The sequence below is a fragment of the Sylvia atricapilla genome, chromosome 10 (assembly GCF_009819655.1).
Source record: "Sylvia atricapilla isolate bSylAtr1 chromosome 10, bSylAtr1.pri, whole genome shotgun sequence".
NCBI lineage: Eukaryota > Metazoa > Chordata > Aves > Passeriformes > Sylviidae > Sylvia > Sylvia atricapilla.
Genome location: NC_089149.1, coordinates 19,654,858 through 19,668,535, shown reverse-complemented (window position 1 = coordinate 19,668,535; position 13,678 = coordinate 19,654,858). Strand labels below are relative to the sequence as shown.

The 13,678-nt window shown below is 44.4% G+C and overlaps 1 protein-coding gene across 3 annotated transcripts in view; it reads left to right on the top strand.

Annotated features, from left to right (window-relative positions):
• The first annotated feature begins 2,481 nt into the window (after positions 1-2,481).
• The window catches only part of SPSB4 (splA/ryanodine receptor domain and SOCS box containing 4), a 78,356-nt gene continuing 67,159 nt past the window's right edge, over positions 2,482-13,678 (top strand). For 2 of the 3 annotated variants that reach the window (XM_066326240.1, XM_066326242.1), the window contains exon 1: positions 2,482-2,662. The gene's annotated coding sequence lies outside the window, so the exon portion shown is untranslated. Of the gene's footprint in view, positions 2,663-5,241; positions 5,310-13,678 lie in introns of all 3 variants that reach the window. The other variant, XM_066326241.1, reaches the window with a different exon arrangement.

Below are 13,678 nucleotides of genomic sequence, written 5' to 3'. Positions count from 1 at the left end.
ATAACGTTAATATTTCAACAGGTGATTGTTTCCTATTCTTTTATATTCTCATCTATATACAAATAGCATGTTGTAGCCCTCATTAATCAAAGTGACACTTTCTACACCCTCAAGTGTTCTCACATTTGCACATGAAGCGTGTTCCCAAAACTCTGTGCTGCCTGATTGATCTCTGCATTGTGCACTTTTCAGACCAATGTGTCTAAAGCTGGCTGAAAAGATACAAAGCTTGACTTCTAATGTGATTTCTTTAATCTCCTTTTGTAGAATTAGTATTACAAACCATGTAGAAAGTCTTTCCAAATTCACTTTTTGCATCAAGCTTGTCACAGGCAGGATGGACCACATCCCATCTCACACTGGAAAACAAACTGCTGGCTGCCAAAAGAAGCGTTAGGAGACACTGCTGTTTTGGAAAAGGGTGTAAGAGAAATAAGGCTGTTAAAAACTGAGGAAAGCAGAACATCCTCCAAGGCACAGACTTGCCCAACTGCCCCACTCTTCAGACATGGCTCATTCTAGGCCTCCTCTTCCCAATGAGTGCCACAGAACAGACATTAGCTGATGGTCACATCCAAGGGGAGGATTTACATTCAGTGACTCGTCTGCTGCTAAGAGCACAGATGACTACTCATGTCAAGTCTTCCATATATGTATATATAAACCAGACAAAGACTGCCTGAGGGAATGGGAAGCGGCAAAAAGCCTTTCCTAGGCATAAAGAGCTGTGGAGCACATAGAAAACTCCCATTCATCCCGTGCTTACTATCTACTGTGTATCTCAAAGGCTGTGGGGATGGGTGTGTATGCAGGGCCTGGAGAGGAACTGGAGTTTAATACTCTCTTTAAAATATTTCATTTGTGTTCAGGAGTGTCTGACCCCTTGAGGCACCACCAGGTCTCCACAGAAGGGGTGCTGCCATTATCGCACTTTTTCTGCCCACATGGCATGTGTGAAACACAGCCAGTTTTACAGCAGCTCCTATGGAGGATTTATTGACTGAAGACTCTCAAAGAATTTGCAGAATTTCCTTTCCATTTTTTTATGGTCTGAGCATGGATATTTCTCCTGTCTAGCTCAGTTCTTTGCTAAAAGCCTGTCTGAACATTTGGTAAAATAAATAAAAATACAGTAGAAATAAGTATCAGCATGAAAGTGGAGGGGGGGGGGGAAATTTCTGCCCTCTCCATCATTAATAGTATAAAGCATAGGCAGAACAGCAGATTGTGAGGAAAATACATACTAGCCAGTAAGATTTTCTTCACCTTTCTCAGTTTTTATTTTCTTATACTAGAAGAGACAGTTATTTGATGTCACCTTTCTGGTCTAGGGTCTCTAAGAGAAGATAATCTAGTTTTGGGGTGAGAAGTGCACAGCCTGAGCAGAAGCAGCATGGAACATTTCTTGTTGAGTGTGGACCCAATCACTGCATGCATAAGCGAGAATACAAGTGTGTCAGCCTATGCTGGTGTTCCTAGGGGGCAGAGGAGAGGGAGGGCGATTTAGGGCCGGGCTTATTAAGGTTAGAAACCACTGCTTTTCAGGCTGTTATTTACTGGTATTAATGCATAGTGATCGAAGCACTTACCTTATGACTGTTTTGTAACTTGCACTGGTTTGACAGGACTTGCCTTGCCCGTAGCCATCTAGAAGACGTGAAGCTCACCTAAGAGCGTGCGGTTGGTTTTGGCAGCCAAAAGCATAATTAGAGTTTGGCCCGCATGTATCTGGCTCACAGAGCCCGGATAATGCAAACCTCCCGTCTCCTCCCGGCAGCCCCGAGGACGCGTGTGCCCGGTTTTCACGGCAGCGTCCGATGCGCGGCACTACTCCCGCGGCGGTCCCCGCCCGGCGCCGGCTCGGCTCTGCCTCGCACACCATGAGCCGCCCGCAGGGACCCGCCAGCAGGACTTCGGCCACCTCCTTGTTGCTTCCCCGTGCGAGCGGCACGCCGGAAGATGCTGGCGCCTTGCCGGAGGTGCGAAGCCGCTCGCCGTGGCCCGTAGGGCGGCGGCCGGCCGCGCTGCCGGCAAAGTTCGCCGCTGCCCGAGGGCCACTCTGACGCGTGAGCGGCGGGGCCGCCGGGGCTCTGCGGGCGCCGGAGCCGCGCCGCGCTCGCCGGGGCCGGGCCGGGGGGAAGGGGCGTTGCCATCTGCTGTTAATTCCGCGGTCATTGGATTAGTAACCGGCGGTGATGAGATCAGCGGGATCGACTTTCGCGAGGGGGCACGGCGCTCCCCAGCTGTGCCGGCTCTCGCATGAGGCGGCGGCGGGCGGCCCAGGGGGAGGCAGCGCGCACAAAGCCCGGTAGCCGCCGCAGGCCGCCGCCCCCGGGCAGGGCTCCCGGGCGGCTCGGCCGCCTCCAGCCCGGCAGCCGCCCGCGGCCCCCCGGGCGCGGCGCCCGCCTCGCTCCGAGCCGCGGCTCCCCCCGGCCGCCCCCGGCTCCTGCCGCCTCCCCGGGGCAGCCGCAGGCGGCCGGCGGCGGGGAGCAGCCTCTGCTGGGCGGGCGCGCTCCGGGCGGGGAGCACGGGCTGCGAGCGTGGCGAGCTCGGCCACGGCGGCTCCCGAGTTTGTTTACTCGTGCTCCGCGGCTCCTCGTCCCCGGTATCTCCTCGCTGCCGGCATAGCGGATCGGTGGCGGTGCCGTGCTGGGGGTTTATGGTAAGTTTGCGACGGGAGAATCCCTCAGTTCGTGGGAATTCGGTGTTTTGTTGCACGCTATGTAAAGACGCGTTTGTGTGTGTGTGTGTGTGTGTGTGGAGGGGGGGAGGTTCTTGTTTGGTTGGCGTTTGGAGTAATAAACTTGCGAGCCGTTTTCTGCTTTATGATGAAGTGTTTTACAAGAGAAATTAGTTTCCTGAGCTATGTAAGAGAATTATTTCTAGATGTTGGATAACTAGAGATCTGCGTTTCTCATAAACTGAATGTATCTGACTTTGCGCTGCCGGACGCAAACCCTCTAATGATTGCCACAAGCTAATGTTTTTCAGTGGTTACTTGGTGCTTTTTTGGTCTGTAAAAGCCGGACCTCAGTTCAGGTGTTTAGATGAATCTGAAATACTAAACTATCTTCTCTGTAAGTGGGAAGCTGAACCTTCGTCAAGAAAACCTGAATTTGTATGCGAGACTTGAGTTTCAACAAAGAAAGGTATTGACTGAATTTGCCCTCACGTTACTTGTGAGAACCGGAGCCAGGCAGTGGCTTTGCTGTCGCTGTAAGGACGCTGTTCCTGCCGAGGGACCAAGGGCAGGGGAGCGGAGCGCTGCCCTCGCAGCCCGACTCGTTCCGGAGGGGCTCCGGCGTTGATGTGGCAGCGATCGTGCTGGCAGCGAGTCATTTCTATTTCTTTGTGCCCAGGACTTGGAGTGTAGACTGCTACAGGGTGGAAAGTGTCCTATATAGAGAGAGATGGCCAGCTACCACTTCAGCTGCTGGTTTGATGCTGGCTACAGCCCTTCGGTGCTTAAGTCATACCTGATATTTTCACAGTGCTCTGTTTGCCTTCCGGTGACAGAAGCAATCCCTGATAAGATATCTCCACGCTGCAAAAGAGCTTATCAGGGGAAAAAAAAAAAAAAAAAAAAAAACCAAAAAAAAACCAAAAAAAAAAAAAACCGGTGCCAGAGAGTTGATGCTTGTGGCTGAAACTGGCCTGACTTGGGCAGTGTATCTCGAAGGATGCTGCATTTTTAATGTTGTTTCTGTAACTAAAGCAGCCGGTCAGGGACATGAATATCAAATTGCTGTTAGATTATTTGGTGCTGCTGACAGAGAAATGCCAGATACTGTACATTCTCCTTACAACAAGCGGAAGTTTTATAACTGGCCTTAGTCATGTAAGTCTGGTTTCCTTGGTAGCTAATGTGCTCGGTGTCTTGCTGCTGACTCCGGATGTCCTTGGATGACCGTCCTGTGCTTCTGCCAGGGCTGAAGGGAGACTCGGTGCTTCCCTGCATCACCAGGATGAGAAAACTTCCCAGCTCCGTGCCTTCCTGAGGCCCTCATGTGGGTGTTGCTCTGGAAGTACACGCTGGTGCTGTTGGGCTCCGAGAGCCCTGTGTTCCCTCCCATCCCATCGGCCTGTTTGTCTTTGCAAATGTCACTGCAGCCAGCTCTGAAGCATCGGGCTTCCTGCTCAACAGGCTCTGGGGCTCGGGACTAAGAAAGCAGTGCCACCTTTTGCAAGGAGCTTTTCAGAGTTGTGAGACTTCTGGGGTTTTGGTTTTTTTGGGGGGAGGTTTGTGGGTTTGTTTGTTTTTGGGAGGTTGTTCATGGTGGGGTATTTTTGTTTTGGTTTGGGTTTGGGGTTCTTTTTTAAGAGAAGCATAACACCCCCCCCCACCCCCCCATGAGAAGTACTAATTGGAGATCTTGTTTCTTAAAAGAACCACAGCTTCTGATTTTTGGTTTGAGCAAATTACAGTCATCTTTGACTCGTGTTTGTGCAGCATAGGAATTTCTGAGTGATGGGACATCTCTCCTGTGACTCCACAAGCAAGAAGTCATTAACTTGTCAGGCTTCATTGTTGCTGTGCAAACTTTTGTAATGGATTTTCCATGTACCAAGAAAATTCAAGGCAGCTATTTTTGTCTCATTTTCCTTCACAATCACTGTTTTCCCCTCTTCTGTGTATAGGACATTGACCTCTTTTTATGGAGAAGGAAAGTAATTTTCACAGTGGCCCTCAAAGCCATGTCACAGGACTCCATGTGATGGTTACTTTGCATTGGCTTCTTTTAATTGAGACAGCAGGAGGGTTTTCCTATGAGTAGCTGATTGCTTACACATTTGAGACATAGTGACAGCAATTGAGGAAGAAGGAGGCATTACATTATTTTCTGAGATATTATTGTTAAAAATCCTTGGCTAAAGTGATTAGCAAGATCATGCTAGATACTCAGCTGTCCCATCACAGTAATTTTTCATGGCCAAGAAGAGAAAGGTAGAAAGGGATGCCTTATTCAAATTCTGTAAGTCATGCTGTGTTTTAGCTGTCTGCTCTCTTCAGTCTGCTTGGCAGCTCACTACTGCTGCACTGACATCCTCTGCTCAATTCTTTTTGTGCTGGGACAACTTCACTTCACTGTAAACTTGAGGCTCTTCAGTGGTAAATCCCAGGGTGAATAACAGTAATGCCTTGATACTCATATCTACTTCCTGCATCAGTTAGTGAGGATAAATGCACTTTTCTTAATAGAATATCCATGTAAAGGAAATCTGGATGCATTTTCTTCTCAGCAGGTTTCCCAGGTCAGAGGATGGCTGTAAATGTTGCTGGACTTCATAAATCCTCTCTGAAGACTGAGGTGAGACTGATGGTGGAGGAGTGGAGGCTGGTACTGATGGGTGCCCACCTTCCTGACACTGTCCAGGAAGCAAAGCTGAACAAAGCTGTCTCCAGGGATGAAGGGCTCCACACTGGCAGAGCTCTGGGTGGATGGATGGATGCAGTCCATCTGAGCCGTGTCAGTGCAGTATGCACCTTGAGACTGGTGGAGATACAGGCCACACATGTTGTTCTGGGAATTTTAAGTATTTATTAAACCAGAATAGATTCATTTTCTGTGATGAAGGCATTGGTTAAACCTGCCCACTGAACAGTTTACCAGTTTTTGAAATCAAAACTCTCCGTGAAGTTTCTACATATGGATATTTATTTGCTTATAATTCTGGAAGTTGGTGTTGTTGGACTGATTGAAAATCAGCAAGTGCTGTGGATTGAAACTTGCCAGACCAGATAGCTGCCTCACCCACTGTATTTTTAATGGGGTTGTGTACATGTTGGTGAATCTGTGTCACTCTCTGCAGCACACACAGCCTTCGGGGATGGCTTTAGGCTTTGTGACAGGCTGTGTTAGCTGGCATAGGTTGTGCTGTAGGATAAGATGTTAATGCATCACGTGCTTCCCGGAAGAGCAGTTCATGTCTTCTGACTTCTTTAACTCCTGTCAACTCAGGCTCAGGTTGTTTGTGGGGGTTTGTTGTTTGCGTTTTGCCTTGAAAAGGTGTGTGTATCACTACCACTGGTGCTAGACTGTGTACTGCTGATACACTGGAGTGCTGCTCCGGAAGGTCTGAATGCAGCTTCACTGATAACTAACTTTCCCAAAGAACAGCAGATGTTTATTTTGTTAGTGTCAAAGCTGCTGTTGCTTGAAGCCAGCAGTGTAGTGACCTGTGCTCCCTCAAGAATTAAAGTATCTGACATGGTGGATGCTGTCTGAATCCTGCTTTCAGGTGACTTTACTATGATGTCAGGAAATGCCTTTTCTTCAGCTGCTTGTACAGCCCACAGCCCTTTAGATTGGAAAGTGATAAAAGTTAGTTTTGGTTTGGTTTTTTTTGTGTTTGAAACGCTGGCAGTATACTCAGTAGCATTTGCAGCCTATCAGGGAAAACCCCTTGCTCTGAAGAGATTTAACAGTGTGCTCCAGTGGCCTTGGTGGCAGCATGGGAAAATGCATAAAGGAGAGCTAGAAAATGTGGGTTATGTCTTTTGGTAGCAGTCGTGGTTAAGAGATCAGTGCTCACAGGTGGCCGTGACTTTGAGCTAAGAACTGCCATTTGACTGGGAGTAATTGATTAAAGCTTGATGGCTCTATTTTGGCTGCCTCTGCTCTATTAAAGACTGGCTCATCAAGAGTGTTGGGCAGAGCTCACCACTTTCCTTCCTTTGGCCCCTTTTCCACCAGAAGTGGAGTCATGTCAGGTAGTAGCCTGTTGAAATACACATTTGTGTATGTTTGTATTTTTTGGGGGGTTGTCTTTTTTTAGTGGACGTCACCTTTGCCTCAGAGGCAAAGGTGGTGCAGCATTTAATTTCTGTAGCAATTGAAATGCAGAAATTTTACATAATTTGCTGTGGTTTGGCCATAGCAAAGAAGCATGTGAGGAGAATTTGTATCTATTTTCATCCTTAATAAGAGGTGAGGTGCCTGGGCTTAAGCATGAGTGCTCTGTGACGTAAATCTGTTCATGCTGAAGTCATTTGAACTTAGACCAATGCTGAGCAGTATTCTGTATATTTTTTTTGCTTCCCTGTGCTCATTTGGTGTATCTTTGGATTGAACGCTGTGGAGTAATCCTGCTCATGACAAGTGTCAGATGACAGGTTTTATTGTGTTGCATTGCAGAGTGTGGTGACTTAGCAACTTTATCTTTTAGGATTTGTCAGAGGCTGAAGGGACAAGTAAGCTTTGGTGTGCAGTGTGAAGTGCAGCAGTGTAGGAAATCCATCCTGCAGCTGATGGCAAGCTAATTATTTGAACTGTACAGCAGACTCTAGATGAGTTTGCTTTCCTGATTTAAACATGCATTTCCAAAAGCATGTTCTTGTACTGCCTTTCTCATCCTAACCTATTGTTGAAGTCTGGTGTGTACTTCTCTGCTGTCGTGCCTTTCTGCAGTAACAACTCCTCAGGAAAATTTTGCCAGGAGATTTTGAGGAGGAAAAAAGATTGGTTGTATTCACAGTGTCTCCTCAGAAGAATGAGGATTTGCTTCCTGCAGAAATGGGTCCATGCCCTGGGAACTAACCACAGTCCAGACTGCAGGAGCTCATCTCCTGGAGCCTCCCCTTGCTGGGATAGGGAGCTGCTGAGGGAATTCCCTAAGGAGGGCTTGGACAGCCTGGGACTCCGTTGTGCTGAGGCAGCAGAGACACTGCTGACAGCTGACTTTGCTCTTCTGTTTCTTCAGTAGTTTTTCTGCTTGGCACCTGAATATGGCCCAGCCCTTTGTGAGAGGGGGAAGCAAAGCCGGTACCTAGAGACCATTCCTGCTCCATCTACACCTCACAGCAGCAGCCTCATGTAGCCCTTGTTAAAAAGGATGTTTAGTGAATGTTCAAAAATCAACGTATTTAGAATTGCCTTTTTAAGGAGCATTAATCATGCAAGAGCACTTGTATAGCTTTAGGCATGGAAAAAGGTGTGATTTCTCAAATCTGATGAAAGGTTTAGGAACTTAATTAGGTACTTATAATTTAATTTTAACTTTTCTATCTCTTCTTCAAACAAACGCAGAAACAAATTGCCTCCAGCAGAAGGATACCTTTTTTCATTAGCTATTGGAGGTCATAATTTTAAAAAAGAGCCACACTGCACAAAGTATTTACATCAGTGCTGCATTTCATACTGAGAGTCTGCTGTCCACAGAAATCCCTAAATGGTAGCTATAGGCGTAGTCATGAGCTGTGTGTTGGTTCTTTGTTTTTGTGTAAGAACATTCTCAGCAATAGCTTTGCTCTGGAAGGATGAAAATGGCTTGGAAGAAAGTCGACTGTTGTCTTTGAACACTGAACTAATTCTCAGAAATGTTGAGCTTCTTTACTAATTAAATTATTTCATGATAGAAGCCACACAAAATTAAGCAATAAATTCACAGTGTTGTGAACAAGGATTGTACTACTTCACGTGAGAAAATGCCATGACAGTCAAATCTATATGTGCAGCCACAGAAACAGTTGGTTTAAGTGATAAAGGAAATACTGAGCTTTAACTACTTTTTGAGTTAAATTATAGTGAAATTATGAACAGTTTCTTGTTTTGAGAACGACTTTAGGGTAGCTTGGACACACTCAGTAATCTGGGGGACAGCAAAGTTTGAAACTTTGTTTTCCCAGTGTTTTAGACCACATTTCCATGATAAGCTCTGCTGTCATTTGCTTTTGGCAACAGAATCGTTGCAGTGGGGTGAAGTGAATGGTTGCTTTGAAATAAACTTTACATGTTAATTTCTTTGTATTCCTTGCTCAAGGATGTAATTGAATATAATTTTGTAGTGTGTCCTGTATTTTACTCTATTTATGTGAATTGTTGGCTCAGGTTATAAATAATCCCAGAATTCAGTATAGCTTACTTAGAGATTTAAGAGTTAAAATTGAGACCTGGTCCTTATGGTGTTGTTTGTGGTATTTTCTGGCTGAGACACTTTCTTGAGTTAAAAAAAACCCCATTAAACTTAAAATATACTACTTCATTTGTTTGATTATCTTGAAAGTTAATCCTAATTTAACATGTGAAAAGGTGTTCTTGTAGATACTTCAAATTTGTGTAGCATCTGCATGGGGAATTGAATATCTGTTCCTCATGGCTTATCACTAGTCTGTTTGGATTTAATTTGAGGATCTGAGAGTGTGATAGGAGCACATGCTGAACTCTTGAAGAGACTTAGGGTATTTTGAGGCTCCAGCTAATTCACTTGGACAGGGCCATTACTTTGTTCTTTGCCTAGGAAAGGAGCAGCAGTAGTGCACCACTTGGGATGTGCTAAACCTGAGAATAATAAATTAAATTCTCACCTTTGATATTTTTATCCCATGTTTGAGCAAAGTCCCTGTCTATGGAGCACATTTTGGGAGTCTGACTCTGCAGGGAGGTTCAGGTGCGTTGCCATCTTACATTCAAAAATTATGATGCAGCATAAAGAAATTGAAATACTGTGTTCCTTGTTGTTGAAAACTATTGTCAAGCCTGTTAGAGATGACAGAAGTTGTTTGAACTAAAGATGGTGGCACATCAAAGTCTATAAAAGGCAGAAACATTGCCATCCCAACCTCATTTTACTGTGTTGCTGCATATTAGTGTTACATCTGGTTTGTTCCAGCACCTAACTATCCCTGCACTTCAGCATCATCAGCCTCTGATGCTGTTAACATCTGGGTAACACTTGCTGTGATATTCTAACTTCTAAGTGTACTGGTCATTCACTAAATATTTATGGAGTCCTTTGGTTTTGATGTTGCAAGATAAAAAGGGTGGGTTTTCTATCATCTTTTGTATTCAAAGGCGAATAATACATTGAAGCTGGTGATTATTTAAAATATTATCACATCAAGAAGTTCCTTTGTACTTTGTCAGTGCTGACGTAACTGTTTCCAGTAGTCTAGAAAACCTTGCACATAGTTCACCGCTGGCTTGTTTAGACTAAGATGCAGTGTTGTAAGTGCAATGATCATCTACCAAAGATGTGAGAATGTGCTCAGGAAGGATTTGTTACAACATGTGCAATATCTTATCCTTGGAGTTCAAATAAAACTAGTTGTATTAAACAAGCATGAACATGAGACCTGGAATATGTCCTCGTTGTTTTTAAATTTTTTAGCATTCATATTAGTGTTATTTGAAACAAAGTGTGTGGGTGGAGAGAAGGAAAAGAGGCTCACCTGTGAGATCTCTTGGTAGCAATGTACTGAAGTGTGGACAGAGAAAGAGAGGAACATTCAACAGCCGTTTTTTAAGGTGGTGGAGAAAAAGGTGATTAATTTGTCAAAGGGACTAAGGCTAAGTATTTGTCAGAATTTAAAAAATGAAACGGAGTGAAAATAGACCTCACAGGCCGGGTGCATGAAGGGAACTATCAGAAATTGCTGCAAGGTCCTCCTGTGATGCTCAGACTGCTGTGAGGAGTCAGCAGTCCTGTGGTAACAGAACTTCCCTCACCTCAGTAAGCTGCAGTGGGATGGGAGGAGGTGCATGAGGCTGTTGCCTTCAGTTCACGTCTAGTAATACAGTGGGCTTTCAGTTTATAATAATGGGGGTTTTTTAGTGAGTCACCTTCAGCATTGATAATTGGTTTGCATTCCCTGCTCTTAGACCCAGTAACAAGAATCAATTCGTTTTCACTTGAATACACCTCTGTCTAGCAATGGTGAATAATAGTGCAAGGGAAGAAAAAATACATATGTTTTAGTTCATGACAGTTTGACTGCTGGAAAATGACACCAAAGGGAAAATTCAAAGTGAAATGTCTCAACACTCAGGGGACGTGAGAGTGACTGATGAGCTTGCTTTTACTGCTTTACTCCATCCACATCCTGCTAATGGGGGACATGGCAGCAGGAAGTCTTTGGGAATGCAGAAGCCAACCCCCTCCCTTTGCTCTCTTTATTTTTAGATTTTGTTTTCCCTGTGGTAAAATCTTTGGAACCTGGGGTGAGCAGTGCCCAGGGTGAGATAGAAATGTGACCCAGTAGTGCCTGCTGTGCCTGGTGTGCAGTCATTCAGGAGAGGAGCAGAAACTGTTTCTCTCACCCCGTAGCTAGAGGCTGGGGCTGTAATTCCAGTGTGTGTAGTTCTGACATCATGTTTTCTTCTGCACATGGGTGAAAATAGTGAATTGATGCAGAACTTTTTTCTTTTTGTTTTAACTGTGGGAAGAACTATTGGCTAAACCTGGCATCTAAATTTAGATGTCTGAATTAGCAATGCAGGAAGCAGTAGCATAGCAAACAGCTCAGTTCCTCCAGAGCACTGCTGGTTGGCAGGATGGAAAATCTGGGCACTTAACAGATGCAGGCATTTCTTTACACCTCCTGGGAAAAATGTGTGTGGGATGCTTCCTCTGGATAATCCTTAAGCCAAGGCTAAACTAGCAGTTTAACTTTAGTCAGAATTCCTGATGAAGGGGTTTTCACAAGGGATTTTTTACTTGTAATTTTTTTTTTTTTTTTGTCTGAATGTTTGCTTACAGTGAGGTTTGCTTCCACAGCTGTTCTGCATTTGGTTTCCGTAGTGGTAAGGAATGTGGTGTGCTGAAATCAAAGCTGAGTTCTAATAGTCTATTGTAGAAATAGGATTGTAAGGAAAAATTCAAGCAGTTACTTTATTACAGCAAAGATGTGTGGGTTGATGGTCTTGGTAGAATTCAGTTCAGTCTCATGGTACAAGAAGAAATTTCATTACATGTAATAATTAGCTTTTGAAATAAAGAGGATTATCTCTCATTTTAATCACCCTGCCTTAATAGCAGGCAAGAAACCCCATTGTTTTATAAGAGTCTCAACTCCTTCCCCAATGTTTGCTAAAATGACATTTTAATTGAATTTTTTATTTATGGGACTGATTCTTAAAATTTGTAATTCTTGTGAGTTCTGTTTCCCCCTGTATATTAACCAGTTATATTTTTGAAGGCTGTAACCTGTCCTGCTTGTTTTGCCAAAAGGGAAAAAAAAAATCCACAAACAATTCCTTGTGAGGAGAATTATTACTTCTGTTGGTCATTTTTAACGTGCAACTCTTTAATATGCAGCCACATTTCTCTTGTTAACACGAAGCATTGTATATATGTGCTTCATATCCAGAATGTGAGTAGCTTGTAAATAAATTACAAAAGTAGGTTTGAATTCATTAGTACTTAGCAAAACTAATGGATGGTAATCAGTGTAATGGCTGATGATAGATTGTGCTGTGCCAGCAGGGGAACTGGCTCCCAGAAGAAGTAACACCAGCTCAGGAGTGACTGGAGACTGGCTGGTGAATGTGTTCTTCTCCAGATGCTTTTTTAATTCCTTCAATTAACTTGATTAAGCAGCTTAGCTTAAGTAAGCAGAATTTGTGACTTGGAAGTTCTCCCATGTAGTATTTTCCCATTGCCTTAGGAATTAATTCCATTAATATTGTGTCTGTGTAGAGCAGGCAGCCGTGGTCGCTCCACAGACACGAGGTGCTGTGTGCTCAGTGTGAGGGGCACACACAGGGGTGGTGTTTTCCCTCTCTGCAGTTGGTTCCTGGCAGAAGTCATAAATCACAGTGATTTCTGCACAGTGCAACTGAATGGAGCCTGACTATCTTTTTTTTTATTGGTGTTGGAAGTTCCCTCCTGCTTAGGTCACTCTGAATCCTCCATCAGGAGAGAGGAGCACACTCTCTTCTCTGTGCCCTCTGTGGTTCCCAAGCAAGGGAATTACATTTCCTGATTGTACCACTGGTGTCCCTCCCAGGTAACCTGGTGCGTTCTCTTTTCTACCCAATGTTTTATCTTCACAGCAGTGTTTCTGTAGGGACTAGGGAAAGAGATTTAAATAGGGAGTCAGATGGTAGCACAGAGTTCCTGTCCATCTGTCTGCTTTCCTTGAAGACATCCCCTCCCTTTCCAGCAAGGATGGTGCTTATGTTACAGTATCCTATATTTTTCAGAGCACAGAAAAGCGGCCTCAGCTGGAACCAATTTCTTCTATCCTACAGATCCTTGTGGTACTGGGGAACCCACCCATCAGTAACTACTGCAGCACAAACAGGATTGACTGCTGAGTATTGTGGCAGCCTGGAGCTCTGCAAGGCTCAGCTCTTGTGTTTACAGCTACTGGCTCAACAAATTCTTTTCCAAATTTTAAGCCATTCATTCTGGTCCTGGCTTGCATTTCTTTTTTATAAATATGAGTTATTTCTGCAGTATCAAAAGTTGCAATGTCTTATACAGATTGTCATTAAATCCATGCAGTGATTTCAGAAAATATATCTGTGTTTACAGGTGGGTTTTTTCCCTTAAGAGCGTTTCAGAGAGGAGACTGACACTACATATTTTTTTTCTGTTCCCCTTGATTATGCTGTGTTAATTAGATGATAATGTATTCTGATAATTGCTCATGAGTCTGCTACCTAATGAAAGGTGAGGGTTGAGTGTGCTTCCATATGCTTCTCTTTCTAGCAGTGGGGAGGTAGATATCTTAAAAGGATGCTAAAAATGGGTAAAATTTTAAGCTAAATGTGGCTTCCCAGTATTAAGGAAACTGACAATGGAATGTACAGGAAAAGGAGGGAAAGGGATGAAAAGGAAAAGGAAACTAGAAAGACTGGGATTGTAACTCAAAGCCATTTGCCATAGATGTGATGAAGATGATATGTGAGACAGTTGAAAATACTTTTGTTTGCCAGTCCTGCCTTCACTGTGGAGG